Raw genomic sequence first — 17,298 nt, 5'->3', positions numbered from 1 at the left:
ACGCCGGACAAGGATTAGGCACATAATTTCCGGGATCTCTGACACCAGAGTCGAGAACAACGAGAAGTATTTTGGCTCAAACCTCTCCCATGCGCTCGGAAAACGGTTCTTCGCTGCATGAAATGTACAACGCCTAATTAGAAGACCCCGCTCGCCTAAAGCGTCGATGAAATTCACCGAGGCAGTAAAATCTGGGATAAATTTATGGGTCCAGGGCTCATATTAACTTAGGTGGTTCTGGTTTCGAATACTAGCTGCTACTACTACTATGTAAATGCTAATCAATTCTGCATATAATTCCAGGCATGACAGAAACGATAAATTAAGAGAGATATTTTGCCAAAAGATAGATATGGGAGTTCGTTTTTCCCCCAAATCGTAAAAGAATTTAATAAATAGTAGTCGTAATTTTCTTTTGAGCATTTGATTTTTATATTACACAGCTTGTCTTAACATCCCGTGCCACTCTGCTTGCGGGGTAGTCTGTAGATGTAGATAATTACGTCTTTCAGAGGCTACTTTCACTCCACTACGGGAATTTAAAGTACCATTTTAGTATCTTTTGCCGTTAGAGTAATGAAACTAATGCTTCGGGCCCACTATTCATTGCATCCTATTCGTAAAACACACTTTTAAGTACTTGAATCTGATTCAGTTCTTAGGGCATTTTAAGATATAGAGAGGGAATTATTAGCGTCGACTTTACAGAGACATGGTCATACATACTTATAAATACTTGAATCTTAACCAGTACCGATGGCGCTGAAAGGCAGAGAGGAATAATATCGCTGAATTAACAGCGTAATACGTCACTAGGTGCATACTTTTCGCTCAATGGAAGAAAATCTGGGACTAATTTTTCACAAATGTTTTCCATTTTTCAGATAGCGCAATAACAATAAATCAGCTCCATATTCATAATTGGACAAGCATAATAAAATCTTTTTAAGTTAAAGAGAGCATCAGCGAGATTTCGAATCGGTTACTTAAAAAATCAGCACTTCTGTCTCCCTACAAATTCCCTCGATAAATTGTTGGCCTCAATTAAAAGGCCATTTGTCATTTATATGTTTTAACTTGCTTCATTAACGTTCTCTCAAGCGGGAAATCTGAAAAAAAAACCGATAATTTTATTTCGTTCCCAGGCAATGGCAAGAACTTCTCCGTGCCTCATCACATGTAATCGTACGGATTACAGGTTTTGTGTTTTCCCAATCAATAGCGCGAAAGATTCCTTATCGGAATTTCAGTGGACTTGGAAAATTGGGAAAAAATGCCAACGGAATTTTTTGGAGCAGGTTTCCTGACCGAAGGAATATTTGGGAGGAGTTCCCCCTCTGAGGAGGCAAATAAAGACCGAAGGAATATTTGGGAGGAGTTCCCCCTCTGAGGAGGCAAATAAAGTCTTAATCGAAAAAGCAGAGGAAACATTAACATTTTCACCGCTGATGGGTAGCAATATATCCATGAATTCACTACAAAACACGCTACATAGATTTAAAAAATACAAGATGAAATTAAATATCATTAGGTTAAATTTCTAGCAGATGCTCTCCAGCTAGTTTAACTTATTTCAGTCACACAAATACAATCATTCTCTAGAAGAGGCTTTAATCCTGATGTTCCCCATTGTATCACTTTCACTGGATATCAATACTTTTGGAAGATGCAATAAAAACATTTACAGCAGCATTTGTAAATTCAATGGCAAGAAAAGTAAGATTATGCAAAGAGTATTCCCTCAAAAATACGATCTGATTATTACATGAGATTCTGTTACGCTGATTGTGACCCCTCAAACTCTTATGTTTAACTAGTTACTCCACACTAAAATTGTAATTTACCAGACATAAAAGGAGACGTGATCACAGTATACTTCGATAACATGTGCACTTATGTACCCTGAATGCGCATCAGCGATCATGAGATTTGTAAAAATATGGTTTTACTTGATAGCAAACGGCGAATATGAAATCTCCTAATTCAAACTCGTATTTTGAATAACTTAATTTTTGTTTAGGTGCCCAGCTACGCTAACAAAATCAAAGACGAAATATACATATTTAGTCTTACTTTTAGCGTATCTCCTTTCACAAGGGAAACCAAAGGACCGCTATGATCCAAATATGCACTCAAGTCCCACCAAACGAGACTGATGAATGAGCTACGGAAACAAAAGGAAGAGAAATTATTAGAATAAAAATGCCGACGGAAGAGTGACAATTTGCTGTTGGGAATGAGTAATATATTTAGGGGCTATAAAAAAAGACCGAGGGGAAGTGGAGAAAAAAATTCTATTTTTTCGGAGAAACGTACTCAAATTGGAATAAAAACACACCGAGTAGATGGAGGAGTGAAAATGAAAAAAGGCAAATTTCTCGGTGGGAAAGGCAGAGAAGGAGCTCTCTTTCTTGGACTGAGCAGGGGGTGTAAGAGGGTTGGGGATGAGATGGAGTGATAGCTTGGGGATTGTGGAGCTGGGGTAGAACTCTGGCGAGCGTAGGAGGGGCGGTCGACCAGTTCCGGCCAGGAAAACAGAATGAAGAAACAGTGTTGCTGGTGGCTGGGCCTGCTTCGCCAAAAGGGTTGGGGAGAGGGCTGAAATATGGGCTCATCTTGGCCCGTGATTTGGGCTCCAAAAAGTCGCCTTCACCGCCGCAGGTTTTTCAACAGGGTTCAACGTCTCCAGCATCCTGAGGCATGCGAAGAAACGCGGCAACATCCAAGACACTCTCCGTCCTTGAAGACGGGCATGACTTTTAGGTATGCCCGGCTATTGAACGTCAAAAATTATGTAGAAATATCATTATTATTATTATAAAGCATTTTCCTGACTTGAAGTCGCCATTACTATTTTTTGCCATTTGCCAAAACGTATCGCTGTGTACAGTATAAACGTGGCAACGCCGAGGACACTACACCTACTCCGGCCTTGAAGATGGGCATGCCTATTGGGTATCACCATTTATGTCGAAGGAACCATATTATTTTGCATTGTCTTAACATGACATCGGCATTACTAGTTTTCGCCATGAATTACAGACTGAATTTCCGATACTAATAATAAAATGACTATATTGACGATTCACCAGCCGTATGCATTAAAGCATTAAGATCTGCATGATACGTTTACTGCATATTCTAATAACTTAATGTTGGCGGATTCAAATCGAAATTTAGATTATAAATCTTTCAGGTTCGACATCATTGATAAAAATATGAAAAATATGAAACTGCAAGCTACTCAGTTCTTATCAAAAATTAAATATCTCATTGTAAGAACTAAAAAAAAGGAACCATGTCCGACACTCTTATTTATACAAATTTTTTATGCCCTATGTCTTTGAAGTTTGCATAAACTCTTTTTTAATGTAATTCATCATTTCTTCACTTTAGAAAGTATTTAATTGTATTACATTAAGCCCACGTATTGAATTTCGAAATTTATCTCTCCCAGTATGTTCTATATGCTTAACCTTGACATTTTTACATATGCTACGGCATTACACATGGACAACTTTTTTTTCATAACTCAAATTCAATCAATAATTTTACGTTGCTTTGCACATCCTTACATTACGTATTCAATTCCTCGTATTTTTAGGACTTCCGATTGATACTAGTTGACCTTTTTTCACATGATGGTATCCTAAATAAACGACAAAAGATCCGCTTCTGCTGGTTTGAGTGTTTTTGTTGCATTAGGCCTTTCTCCAGGTCTTCCGATCAGGAGGCATATCTTACTTTCGATCTACTCACTCGAGCGGCTTTATTACTTCCTTCCATGCAAAAGTGAAGGAATCTTCTCGTTTACCATTTCTTCCTACATTATAGTTTATTCGCATAAGTACCGTTTAGCTTTCCATTTAAATTATTTTCAATGCAATGAACAACATATCTCGCATATAATTATGTTATGTTAAAATGTTGATTATATTATTGCGATGAAATTATGCTAAAATGATATTAATATTGCGTATTAAAACAACTTAAAAACTGTAATGCTATTGTTTTTGTTGCTGATTCAATTACTTTTTTTCGAAATAGCCTATCCTTAACAAACTTAAGAGAATATGCCGATATTTTGTGGGACCAAGTAATGGGTACCATTTTGATAGAAAAAAGTTTACATGACCCACAGAGTTTAATTATTAAACGGCCTAGGTTTTGACAATGCATGTTGTTAACAATGTAATCCCAATACTACATATAGATAATATATGTATTAGAGTTTTTATAAGCATCGCTAACTACGAAAGGGGCACGATTACTTCAAATTCATATTTTGATGACGCTAGTCAGCTATTTAGTGAACAATACATATTCTTAGCATACTATTTTAGGGATAGGCTGTCTCATTAAAGGTAAATAAAGGAAAGGCCTTGGGGTATAACGTGGAAGAGGTTTGTTATTTCACATAATCCGAGCTTTCATTGAGTGCGGGGCAAACATTTGTGGCCCGGGACGGAATGATTTAATTCGCAAGCTGAGAGAAATTCAAGATTAAAACGGTATGCAAAGATAAAAGCTCCGCGCGGGCGGAAAAATCAACAGCTATTAAAGCTGTTGATTTTTCCGCCCGACGCTGACTTCGACGCTTTCCTCAAGTCGCGAAGAAAATTGGGATCGCGCGAGGTGGCTTTCAGCTTTTATTCTACCTAATGATACAATACAACGAAAGTCTAATACGGCATAGTAATTTATAATGATACCCTTAATATCTATTTTGCACTTATATTTTTGGGAACATAAGCAATATTAATTTCTTACTATTAATGTGATTAAATATTTAGTCTCATTTTTTCAACTTGATCTTAGAATAAATTCTACCTCATTTTTCTGAATACGATGAATTAATATGAGGGACTAGGTCAACTGCAACGTGAATACTTTTGAGCACGATGATGGTTTCATGACAAACGTATTCCTTTCTCAAAACCGCTTTACGTACAGTTTCAAACAAGTTCAGTATCAATTTTCTTGCCGACAGAATTAAAAAATACTCTTCAACAATTCCTTCTTTAAATTATACTTGAAGCATAGTGAACCGATTGTAAGAAGTTTGCGACGTAATTAAAAAAGCCGGGAAAAGTTTCGAATAGCATACGATTTTTTTCGCTGCAAACAGCTGGAGAAGTAGGCAGCAATTAAAAAACGGACACATATGCCGTGTATTTATTTTCCAAAACTTTTCAAATTCGAGAAATAAAAATATACCGAGGGAGAGCTTAAAGAGGAACCTCCAAAGCCTCCAGACACTTGTAAATGCACTTGTCACCGTCGCACGCGTTAAGCCTTTATAAAAGGGCTACCTTGGTTTGCTACGTCTGTTTATAAAATATCACGGTTCTGAAATATCCTAGGAATGAAATATTATTCCCAGAACATAACTGCCTCAGCCAATTTTCTCTCGTAAACTCGTTTACCATTTGTACGATAATTATGACCTGCTTTTATGATTTGAGTTTAGGGGGATCGGGTTGGTGTGGCGGCTAGATTGTTGGCTTCACACCCGGTGGGCTCGGGTTCAAATCCCGGCAGCGGCAGAGAATTTTCATAGACTGCCCGATCCCTGCTTGAATGCTGTATGGAGGGCATTTCAAGCGCAACACTCCGTCTGTCGGACGCGACGTTAAGCCGCGGTCCCCTTGGCGCCTTTCGTTAAGAGCAGGCTAATGCCGACGCCGGGTTTCTCTCCACCCTTCCTTACCTACCCTTCCCTCATGGCGCAAATGACCTCAGATGTCGGTCGCCTCCTCAAAATACCATGATTTGAGTCTTTCCCTGGCTTCCAACACCCCATCAAACAATCAACCTCTGTTAGCTATATCCCTTTGAGTCGATATTTGTAAATCGCATTTGTCAACGGAATTATAGAGTATATTTTGCGCAAAGATAAATTTGATACGTATTTATTTCATTTGTTTGCCACTTCAAGATATTTGCAATATTAACTGCATGAAAGCCTATTGATTGGCTATTGATTATTTGGCATTATTCCGTCAGGTATAAATCAATTTCAAACAACTAAACACAGCGTACATAAAATCATAATAAAAGAATTAGTTCCCTATGCAAGCTGCTTAACTTTGCCATTTGTAATTTACATTCCCAGGTGGCGTAAGGCCATACTGAAACCATAAGTTTGAAATGAATGGAGTGCTCCTTTAGTTTCCATCTTGGGCAGATTTGATTTGAAGAAGTCTCCTTCACATAAAATGACTTCTTTGTTTGGAGATTTCTGTTCCTCGAGAGGTGATTGTTCTGCTAAGACGGCAAAAGTTTTGTCTCCCTCCAAAATAGTGAATCAGATATCAATATTTCGGCTGGTTTCCCCGAGGTCCGCCAAAATCGATAGGAATGGTATTCTATATTATTTCTCTCTCCTCCAACTTGGCATCATCGGGCCTTTGTTTCGAAAGTTATTTCTTAGCTTGAAAAAAATAATTGTTCTCCTCCAGAAAAAAATAATTCAGTCAAAAATAAAGAGAATAACAATATGGAAAGCGTAAAAGGCTTTAGCTTATGATTGAAAAATGGCTCACATAGGTCTGGGATAGAAATGCTACAGATAGTTATTCAGAAGGCAATTATTCAAATGAAGCTATAGAAATAATTATTCAACAATGCTTCTAATTTAGCGCGTTAAACATAATTTCATTAGAATATAAGCCACCGTGGTATAAAAAGAAATCATATATCTATTTTTCGCATCTTTCAACTTGAGTAATTTTTGGGTAACCCAAGAGGAATATGAACGCCTGTACCACCTATCAGTAACTATCACTTTACCCACGGCTATCACACTATATTACTACGGTAGTAATTCTTATTAGAGCAATATTCAAGATATGTTAAATACATTATTGAAATGAAAACTTGAATTCCCTCTCCATATCTTGAGCACGACTGTACAAATTATGACTTTTTGAAGGACAAAAAAGATTATACTCATGAATTACCCCAGACAAATTGGCCAAAATGATTATCTTATTATGCATGAGAACCATGCCAACCAGTTCCATCGAACTGCAAGCCTTTCTCACGGATAAATGAGCAGGGCTCGCAGGAAACTTCATTAACTCTTCTATTGGTTCATTTTTCTTCACACCATTAATCACCGTCACGAACCCCCACCCAAAGCCCGTGGGAGGAAGGTTTCTGCTAAAGCAAGTGAAATGGCAAGCTAACGGATCTCCAAATCCTTCACAATGCTGGGTGGTATCGCTCAAATGGGCTTAACCATGCGCATTGTAATGCCAGATTTAATTTTTACGAAAAGTTAAAAAAAAGAACTGGTCGTTTAAATGTTACAATATTTTTTTCTCCTGGCGCCACGAAGACTCGATTAAAAAATTCCAAGATGTTGAAGAGTCCTTAATGAAATCATATCAAATAGAGTAGAATGGAGACTTGAATCCATATAAAATTTACGATGTAATTCTTTTAAAACGTGGAGAAATCAATAATGTCGAGTTGTATTAACTTTTGAAAATTTTCACAAAATTCCAATAAAATGCTACCTTCCTACGCTGTTCTTTCAAAACTAAATCAAACTAAGTCGGAAAAAACCCACCAAATATGAAATTTTTCATGCCCTTAGAATTTACGGTCTACTCAAAGTGGACAATAAGGACATGCTTAACACGATATCTAAATCCGTCCTTATCCAACATAAATTGACTAGTAGTTAATATTACATAAAAGATTTTATTTTTTTCCAATCAATTCGTCTGTGATCGAGTGATTAAACATAAAAATATGAAATTCATTATTTTACGCACTTGGTTCCCCTACGGTATTTTCACCATATCAGTTTACTCCATTAAGCTTATCATTATATATTAACATTCCATTACTATTTTGAGTTTGAGAGGCCTTCAGCAAACGGTTCTGTAGATAAAATATCGTTAACTTAATAATCCATGGTTATGGTGCCAATAATATCCGATAGATTATGCAGTTCAATCAAGCAACAGACATTCAATTTTACAAAGATACGACTCTTCCTACAGCTTCATTTCAGCTTGTATTCTGGATACGCTCAATATATTAAATCCTGTAATTACAATATGTAGCACGATACAATTTAAGAGCAGTACGAAGAGCGTACTTTCAATATTCTCATTTTCGAGCCCATTAATGATAGTCATGCTAGGATCAGGTTTTCTGACTGCCAGCCAGTACGAGAGATGTCATCGACTCCGGTGTGGGGAAAGGCGCTTGGCTATTAGAGTGAAAGTAGTTAATTCATCTTCATAAACTGTCAGTGTTATGTATTAATTAGCTCCCATACCTAATATGCCATTTCAACATCAAATATTCATCATTTTGCCTAATCTACATTAATATTTGATAAAAGGCAGTGCTTTGCGGGTCATATTCAAATATTTTGAGAATGTTTAAATACATGTTTTTGAGATGACCTACTCTGCATTAGGAACTTGAATGCATAAATAGGAGAGTTAATATTTAACGGTAGTATCATGCTCTACTCTAGGCAGAGAGTACCAAATATTAGTGTTCTTCATCAAATTCTGACTATAAGTTTGATTAGAAAGAATCGAATAGGGGCAGAGTATTGAATTGAATCCAAGAATGTATTCTAGTTTACTTTCTTCTTCTTGTTTCTCCGCGGCTGCAGGATTTAAGTTTGGGCCTTATGCCATTTTTACGTTTTAATGAGAGCATTTTTGACTGGAGGAATAAGCAGTTGAATGGGGACACGACCTTTTTATATTTGCTTATCAATACCATTGAAACCACCAATGAACATTAACCAATGAAAGCAATAAATCCTCGGTCTACTTAGTGCTAAAATTTGAATTCATGTGTTTAGTATGCGATGGTTCTTATGTTTAAATTAATCATCAACCATGCCACTCGTTCTTTTTTTTGTAAATATTAAATCATAAAGAAACCAAGTGAAATAGGACTGCTGCCTTTGTGGAAAAAGAATCAACCTTTCAGGAGAGGCAGTTATTTTTTAAATCGCCATTACGACTATTAGTAGTTTCATATTATGAGTGGATTTTAGATTATGCTCGCTGATCTCCACTAATGAGTCCCATATTAGTTCGTATGATCATCACCCAGGAGTCAAGTACGTGAACCCTTGATCTTATCAGATAATCCCGCGACCGCAACGCAAGAGTTAGCTTAACAGCCATTTCCGTGCTGCCAACGACCCCGCTCTATCAATATACGTTATCTACAGATTTATCTCATCAGATAGTATGATAAGCATAAACTGGAAAAGCTCAGAGCATATTTGCACTGCCAAAAAAGTAATTATGTCTTAATCACATCACGATAACCGTATTTCGAACGTATAATTAAATAACGAGCACCAAACTTGCGTTAAGAGGTAAATGATATGCATGAGGTTAGCAGTGTTTTTCACTAACCTCATCAGAGAGAGGCGCGTGTTGTGTCTAAGGTTTAACTTTACCTGCTAAATATTTTAATATCTTCAATAGAACTACATTAGGATAATGAGACTGATTTACATTTTTGGATACGAGGGTCGTTCAATAAGTCCTTAAAATTTCCGAGAGATTGCACTCTTAATATGAGAAAATTTTCCCAGTAAGAAGCACTCTTGACTAGTCAGCTGTTGTAGTTTCAGCTGTATCCATGCCATAAATTGTAAAGATTGCTGTTGCTGGTTGTAGTGAACAACTTTAATTTGTTTATAAAAATTGATAAAAGTGAGTTTCGTGCGGTGATCAAACACTTGCATTTAAAAGGATTTACGTGGTGACCTAAGCTGAGGTGAATGAAGTTCATGTCATATCTGCTCTTGTGTTTGCAACTATTTAAAATTGGGTAAATGACTCAACATACGGCCGTACATCCAAAAAATGAACATTGCTCTCGACACCCTCTGAAAGTGTCTACCCCCGAAATGATTGACAACATCCACGTTATGGTTTAAAGTGATGGAAAAATCAAAGTTCACGATATAGTTGAGGCCATAGGCATATCGCAATGCGCAATCAATTAAAGTTTGCTCGAAAAAGTGGGTGTGAAAATAATTTCCGCGAGATGGGTGCCGCATTTGCTCACTATGGAGAATAAACGAAATCGTGTGGTCAACTCCGAGGCTGTTTTGGTATTTTTCCGCCGAAATACTGAGTATTTTTCACATCAATACATAACTGTTGATGAAATATGAATTCGTCACTACACTACATGGAAAAAGCAGTGGAAACAATGGGACTTTGAAGGTGAACAGGCTCCAATACAGGTGAAGGTGGTGAAATGGGCCGGTCAGGTCATGACAACATTTTGGGATGAATGCGGAATAATCTACTTCGATTTCTGAGGAAATAGAAAAGCCATAACAGGACAATCATCGCCATGAGACCGGTTGATGGTAGAAATCAAGATGAGTATCCTCACTTGAAAGGGAAAAAGTTCTTTCTTCAAGACGACAATGCACGGTCGCACACTTACGCAGTTTTATTCGCCAAAATTACGGAATTAAAGTTCCAATTGAAACAAAATTCACCGTATTCACAAGATTGACCCTCGGTGACTTTTTCTCATTTTTCCATGTGAAGAAATGGCTTTGCAGACAAACATTTACGTCTAAGGAGCAGTTCATTGCCCAAAAGAATGCCTATTGTGAGGAGATAACAAAAATCTGCTTTTTTTGCGGCTAAAATGCTTAGAAAAATACTAATAAAAATTTACAGAGCTGAAAAGAGAAAAAGTTAAAAAATATAAAAAATTGACCCAAAATAATTTTTTCTCCGTTTTTCCAAAGACTTATTGAACGACTCTTGTAGGACGTTCATTTCCTCAATAATTAAACCAGAACGTTTGTTTGGTTAGGTGAGGATAGAGCTCACTCCGGACTTAACCATACTACTCTACCCACTAGGCCACGACGCTCCCTGTTGAGTCGTTACTTATGATGAATTTCAAACATATTTTTGAAATAATACCCGAGATAAGGTTGTAATATTGTCTGCGCACAGGAAGAAGCTGGTATACGGAGTGATTGGGGTATCATTTACGAATAGGTTGAAAAGAGTGGAAGATAGAATAGTACCTTGAGGGACGCCGGAGAAGAGAGGATGAATGCGGAAGCAGCCGAGTTGACTTGGATGTAGAAGGATCGGATTACCTTGGGAAGGTAAGTTGGGTTCTGGAGAAAGAAGAGTTTGTGAATGAGGCCCAGGGTCCAGACACAGTCAAAGGCTACTTCCAAATCTATGAATACTGCATAAAAAATAGCCTCGAATTATATTCAGTAGTGATGGCTTCTAAGAGGCGAAGTATTTGGTGAACTATCGAATTCTCTGGACGAAAAAAAGCTCCGGGAAAATGATCTTCTCGTCGTGTAGAATAATCTTCAAACGGTACTGAATTACTGCTTCAAACTGCTTTCCAAGGGTATTTAGCAAACTAATTTGACGATATCATGATTATTGCATCGGGGTTCATTTAATTTAGGGAGCATGAGAACTTTAGCGTATTTCCAAGGAGTAGGGAAATACGGGATTGATAGCAGTAAATTATAAAAATCAGTGAGAATATGAATGAGGGGTTTCGGCAGGTTTTTCAATACGCGATTGGAAATGTTGATGAGAATTTCTGCGCTCCTACAGCAGACGGAATAGGCCAACAAGCAATGACGATTACTTATTGAGGACCTGACTGGATAATGTGGATTGATGGATGGTTCCAATGATCAAAGCCGACGGAATGTGTCCTGTCCCGCTCATATTTGCATATAGCAGGCGCCTCGTTTAAAATAAGGTAGCAGCATTTCACAAAAAACGGATTTGCTTGATGGAGCGTTCCATAGTAATTGAATCGCCCGTGTGCTCGATATTTTTAAATTTAATTAAAACCTCCATCGATATGGCATGGTATCAAAATTTTAACATTTCGTTCAAATCTAAGTTTTATTTGTTCAACAAACATAATGTTATCAAGTAAAGAAGGAAATCAGCGTTAAATATTTATTCTTAACTGTTATGTCATACTAAAATGTCTTGGGTGGTAAAGCAAGATGGTTATTCCCGTATGACTGAGATGGGTTATCGCTTCTCTAAAAAATACTTTCGATAACACCTTTTAAAACTACTGAATTTGAGAAAATGTAAATGATTTACACCAACTTTTTCAAGATAGCGCTGGGGACAATGACCCCTATGGCAGGAATTTCAGTCCGATGCCGGTATCTAAATCTTTAGCTGTTTGATAGTTACTTTAATGTATTATTTAACTTCTATTTACACATTCACCCGACAATTACAATACATGTATGTACATACAACAATGTAAAGTCGGCCCCAACACGGGAATGAAATTTTACTAAAATCTGATTGCGGTTACTTTAAAAGAATTGGCAACAAACTATTCATGAGAGTTATTATATATTTTGAGATATTTAGCTGGAGGGTTATAGAAGGAAGCACCTTTTACGGGGGTTGATTAACGTGCGGACATTTCTCATCTTTAGATTCAGCTGTTTGATAGCCGAGAGAATTTATGATGAAAAATCAATTCCTCCTGGCGTTGAGGAGGAGGATAATCCTTCTTCACGCCGAGGTCAACTTTCGGACGGGTCGAGTAAGGCGAGGAGTACAGGGAGACTCTGAAAGGCCGGAGGGCGAGGAATAAGAGCATAGAGCTACAGGCGCAGAAAGACAGGAAACCAGTTGGAGTAAGGGTGAAAAATTTATGGTGAGTATATGCGCAAGTTTTGGAATCACGAAAAACAATGCCTTTGAGGAGAAAAAAGTTTATATTTTAATATTACAGATATACTAGTCCTGATTCTTTCACAATAAGAATATTTATATATCAAAAATTATTTAAACAATATTTTCTTGGTGGCGGCAGGGTAAAGTCCTCACCTACCTAACTAGCGGGATCGAATCCCGCCAGGGTAGGATGTATTCATCAAGGACATGATTGTTTGTGCACGTGTAATTGTTTAAATAATCAATAAATCCCGGTGTAAAATACCAATCTGTGCTATTTTTGGTGGTATGGAAACAAATAAATAAATTAAACGTTTCTCTAACACGAAAGATGGGAATATTGCTTCCTGGGAGACTTCATCACGTGCACGGCAGTTTCTGTGATGATAGCGGTTAGATAGTGTATTTACATTCATTATGTGCTTTTTCTAATTGCCAAGAGCTGTATATGTCAAGTTTAGAAAGGATAAGGATGCAATACTCCCGCTTGACCTGTAATATGTTATTTATCAATTTCTAACTTGTACTAATTTATATATTACACCATCATCTTTTTAAGCTGACAGTTTTCCAGGATGTTTTCCAAGAGCCATCAGTTCTTTAGGTATGATGATACCTTACTGGGTAAAACTGGTCACCATTTTTTTAATAGTTATGTACCAAAAAGTACAAAAAATATGGATATGACCTTTGATCATTAACTTTTCCAGCAGTTGGAACTGTCTACAGCGCAATTTACTGCCAAAACCCTAATTTTGATGTACTAATTTTTATCTTTAGATTTTTCAATTTAATTTCTATCATTTAATATCCTGGAGCAACTAACATTAGTGTTTTGTCGAAACGAGAAATACATGGTAGCGTAATCTGAACATTTTCAACCTATTGGCACGAGTCAAAAAATATGTGGAATATTAATATAATATCCAAGGACTCCAGCATGGATATTTTAATCCTAGCAAACATCAGACGAAGACGTAAGTTTAGAAAGGCATATGTAGAAAGTCTAAGTGACGCTAACTTCAACTTTCAATGAACCCCCACCATCTCTGCGCTAAACGAATAAACAAGGAAAGAGATTGGTAAACGGGAGCCCAAATAGCTTCAGGTAATAGAAAATAAGATAAACCGCTCTTGACATGACGTGGTTTGTTTTACTGAGGGAATGACATATTAAAGATGAAGTGACGAACTGAAAAAAAATCCTTAGCTCGTAAAGGCATGAGCGAATGTTTTTCATGAATTATTAAATTCAACTTTCATGATTTTCACAGAAATTGGCAATCGACTCATACCTCCTCAGTTCTGGAGCATACATTCCCCGTTTTTCCCCTCATCAACGGCATAAAATGTTTTCCAATTAGTAGTAACTGACACACCTCTCAATTAAACTAAAGATACGCCATGGACTGTCATATTTCTTCCATTCATTCAAGCGTTTTGCTTTCCTCAATAATTAATGCGTTGAAACTGCAGAGGCATAGGTACATGCATAATTCGATGCGATAACGTCAGCGCTAGGACTAAAAAAATATACAATGAAAAATTAATTATTCATTTAAAGGTATATTAATGAGGAAAAAATAGAAAGTTACACATAATTCAAACGATAATCTGCTGTATCGCAAAAAAGAAAGCAAAGTGTTCCGCCCTGTAGACAAAAATTAAATCTGAAAAGAGCAGTACGGAATGCATGCAAAATATATAAAATCCGATGCAAATTTTACCTCATTGAAGGCCGAATTAACGGCATTAACTAACTGATGAGCCCATTAATAAGTCCATTCAGCAAGGAAAAGCAGCCATTAAAGATATGGCTTTTACACGCTCTAGATAAATATTTTGTATGCATTAAATTTGTTTTGATTACAGTACTGACAATTTCTAAAAAGTTAAAAAAATATGTATCCATCATAGTTATGTTTAAAGCAAAAAATGTCTCTTCAAGCCATAAAGAATGATTTTGGGAAATATTTAAGAGATAACGCGGTCATAGGGCCCTAAATAAGCACAAGGAGGGCCGTTTCTGTCGTAAATAAATTATTATCTCTCACTGGAAGACAATTCCTGGAAGAATTTCTTTTGAACATAGAAACCGCTTAGCAAATCGGGGAAAATGTGTAGGTAAAGCATTTAAAGGAATTTCCTTTATAGTGGTGTGCTGTGAAACAATATTCATAAACTAACTTATAATAAGATATATTCATAAACTAACTTATATCCAATCTAGTTTTGATGTGAAATTAACCCCTAAACGTTCACTATCCTTATGGTTGTAAATATTCTCCCTGGACATGGTATCTCAAAAAAGTACATATATTCTCAATCCTACGATAAACGCATGTGTTACTTTACTTCCATACTTCGTCCTAAACTTCCTAGTATTTTCCTATCTTCCACGAATTATATTGATAATTATAACTCTATAAAGTGAATGCCCACAATTACAGCTTAAGTTAACACGTAAATGTCGCGGTTATCGAGATACATTTTCATGACAGTTAGAAAACAATTCAGTCATTAAAACTAATGAAAGTTAACCTGGAATAAAAGGTTGGATAATTTTTAAATAAACGAGTCAGAAAAAAGGAAGTCATTTTAAATAAATTGGACATACATTTCCTGGGCATAAACCTAAAAATTTAGTACACAAATAACATACTAACAAATCATGGATATAACATACTGAAATACATAATTGCAATTTTTCACGATTATTAATAATGGTGGAAATATATTATGCTATCATTTACATTAAATTACGCATATAATTTTATAATCGTCAATGATTGTCAGTATTTATTTCAATGCGGTAAAATTCCTCTCCATGACGCTTGAATCTTTTGGATGCTATTATGTCTGAAATAATTTAAATTACTACATGTGACATTTGAATATCATTCGAGTGTGGCGGGAGGAAGCAGTGGAATCATTCGGCGAGGTGGCGCTGGGCTAAGCGATTGCTTTTCCATTAACTGCGAAACGCGAATGAAGAATGGGTATTGATCGAGAAAAAGCCAAATAATTACCCGCAAGCTGAGACTTGGGCGGCATCAAACGTTTGGCGCAAGTAGCGATCGGGGAGCGTGTAGCCAAGCGGTAAAAGTGTAGGGAATAGTCCGAGTGGATGTTTGGTGGGAAAGCTTGAGCGCGGGAGACGGCAGATTTTGTCGCTTCAATGTTCATTTATGGAGCCAAGAGTGGGGACACGGACTTAATCTGAGCAAATGCATGTCGGGACATTTCTTGCGGAATTCCTCCAACTCTAACCATATTTATACAGTGGATGGTATTAACATAAAGGAAACAGACGAAGTGAAGTACCTACCTGGGAGTTACGATAACCTCGAACCTCACGTGGGGAACACACATAAAGAATATTTGCGGCATAGCCCTGAAGAAATTAGGATTCGTCAAGCGTATTGTGGGAAGATTTTCGGATGAGAAAGTAAAAGAAAGGTGCTATTTCGCTCTCGTCCGACCGCACCTTGAATATGCAGCGAGGGTATGGGATCCGGTGCAGAAAGACTTAATCCGCGAACTGAATAAAATACAAAGGAAGGCTGCGCGTTTCGTCAAAAACTAATACGTGTGTATAGACAGTGTTACCCAGATGTTAAGCGAATTAGGCTCGGAACCGCTGGAGACTCGGAGGCTGCGCGCTAGGCTTAGATTGTTTGAACAATTGAGAATGGATATCTTTAAGAGCGACACAGAGAACCCAGATGTTACAGCCACACTATATTTCCAGGCTCCAATTAAAACGATTAATTAAGAGAGATGTTTTGCCGAACGGATGGATATGGGAATTAGTTTTTACCCCGAACCATAAAGGACTTTAATAAACGCTAGTCCCAACTTCGTTAGAGCACTTCATTTTCTTTTTTTACCTGTAACGGATGGTGTCCTAACACCCCCTGCCACACAACTTTAGGCGGCTTGCGGGGTATTGTGTAGATGTAGATGTAGATATGACTCGCACACAGGTGAATGGCGTGGTTCCACTGTGTGGAGAGTGGCAGCCGAGCGAAATCTGAAAAATATAGACTCACCCCTAACTTTGTGCACTTTCCGTTCGCGTATTAACGCTGACTCATTTCATAACACTGATAGCACATCAGCGTCCCACTCGTCTTAAGCCTGTTACACCGTACACGGCTCCGAATTACGAGATATTTAAAAATCGCTTTAATAATTTCTGGGGGCGAATCACCCGGGCATATATTTAAAACGACAATGCATCAATTCTTTTCAGTTAATTCATGCAAGCCCCCCAGAAAAAATATTCACGCGCCTGCAAAACGGAATCAAGAATGAGAAATTGTCATTAATGCGCTCAAATTATTTTCGCAGAGTACTTATTATAGTTGATATCGATTTTAGTATCTATTAATGTTCACTATTATGGCCCCTGTGAAGCATCGACGTAAAACATATACATAAACCAACTTAAGGCTGGAAGGCGATACTTGGTGGAACTTGGTGACAGGAAACATAATGAAGATACACTTTTGTATGTTCCACAGGAGTTTTAATTACCGACCCAGGTTTCGACAGTACATTATGTCATTATCAA

The sequence above is a fragment of the Ischnura elegans genome, chromosome X, assembly GCF_921293095.1.
Source record: "Ischnura elegans chromosome X, ioIscEleg1.1, whole genome shotgun sequence".
NCBI classification, from domain to species: domain Eukaryota; kingdom Metazoa; phylum Arthropoda; class Insecta; order Odonata; family Coenagrionidae; genus Ischnura; species Ischnura elegans.
Note: the sequence above shows the minus strand (reverse complement) of the source record.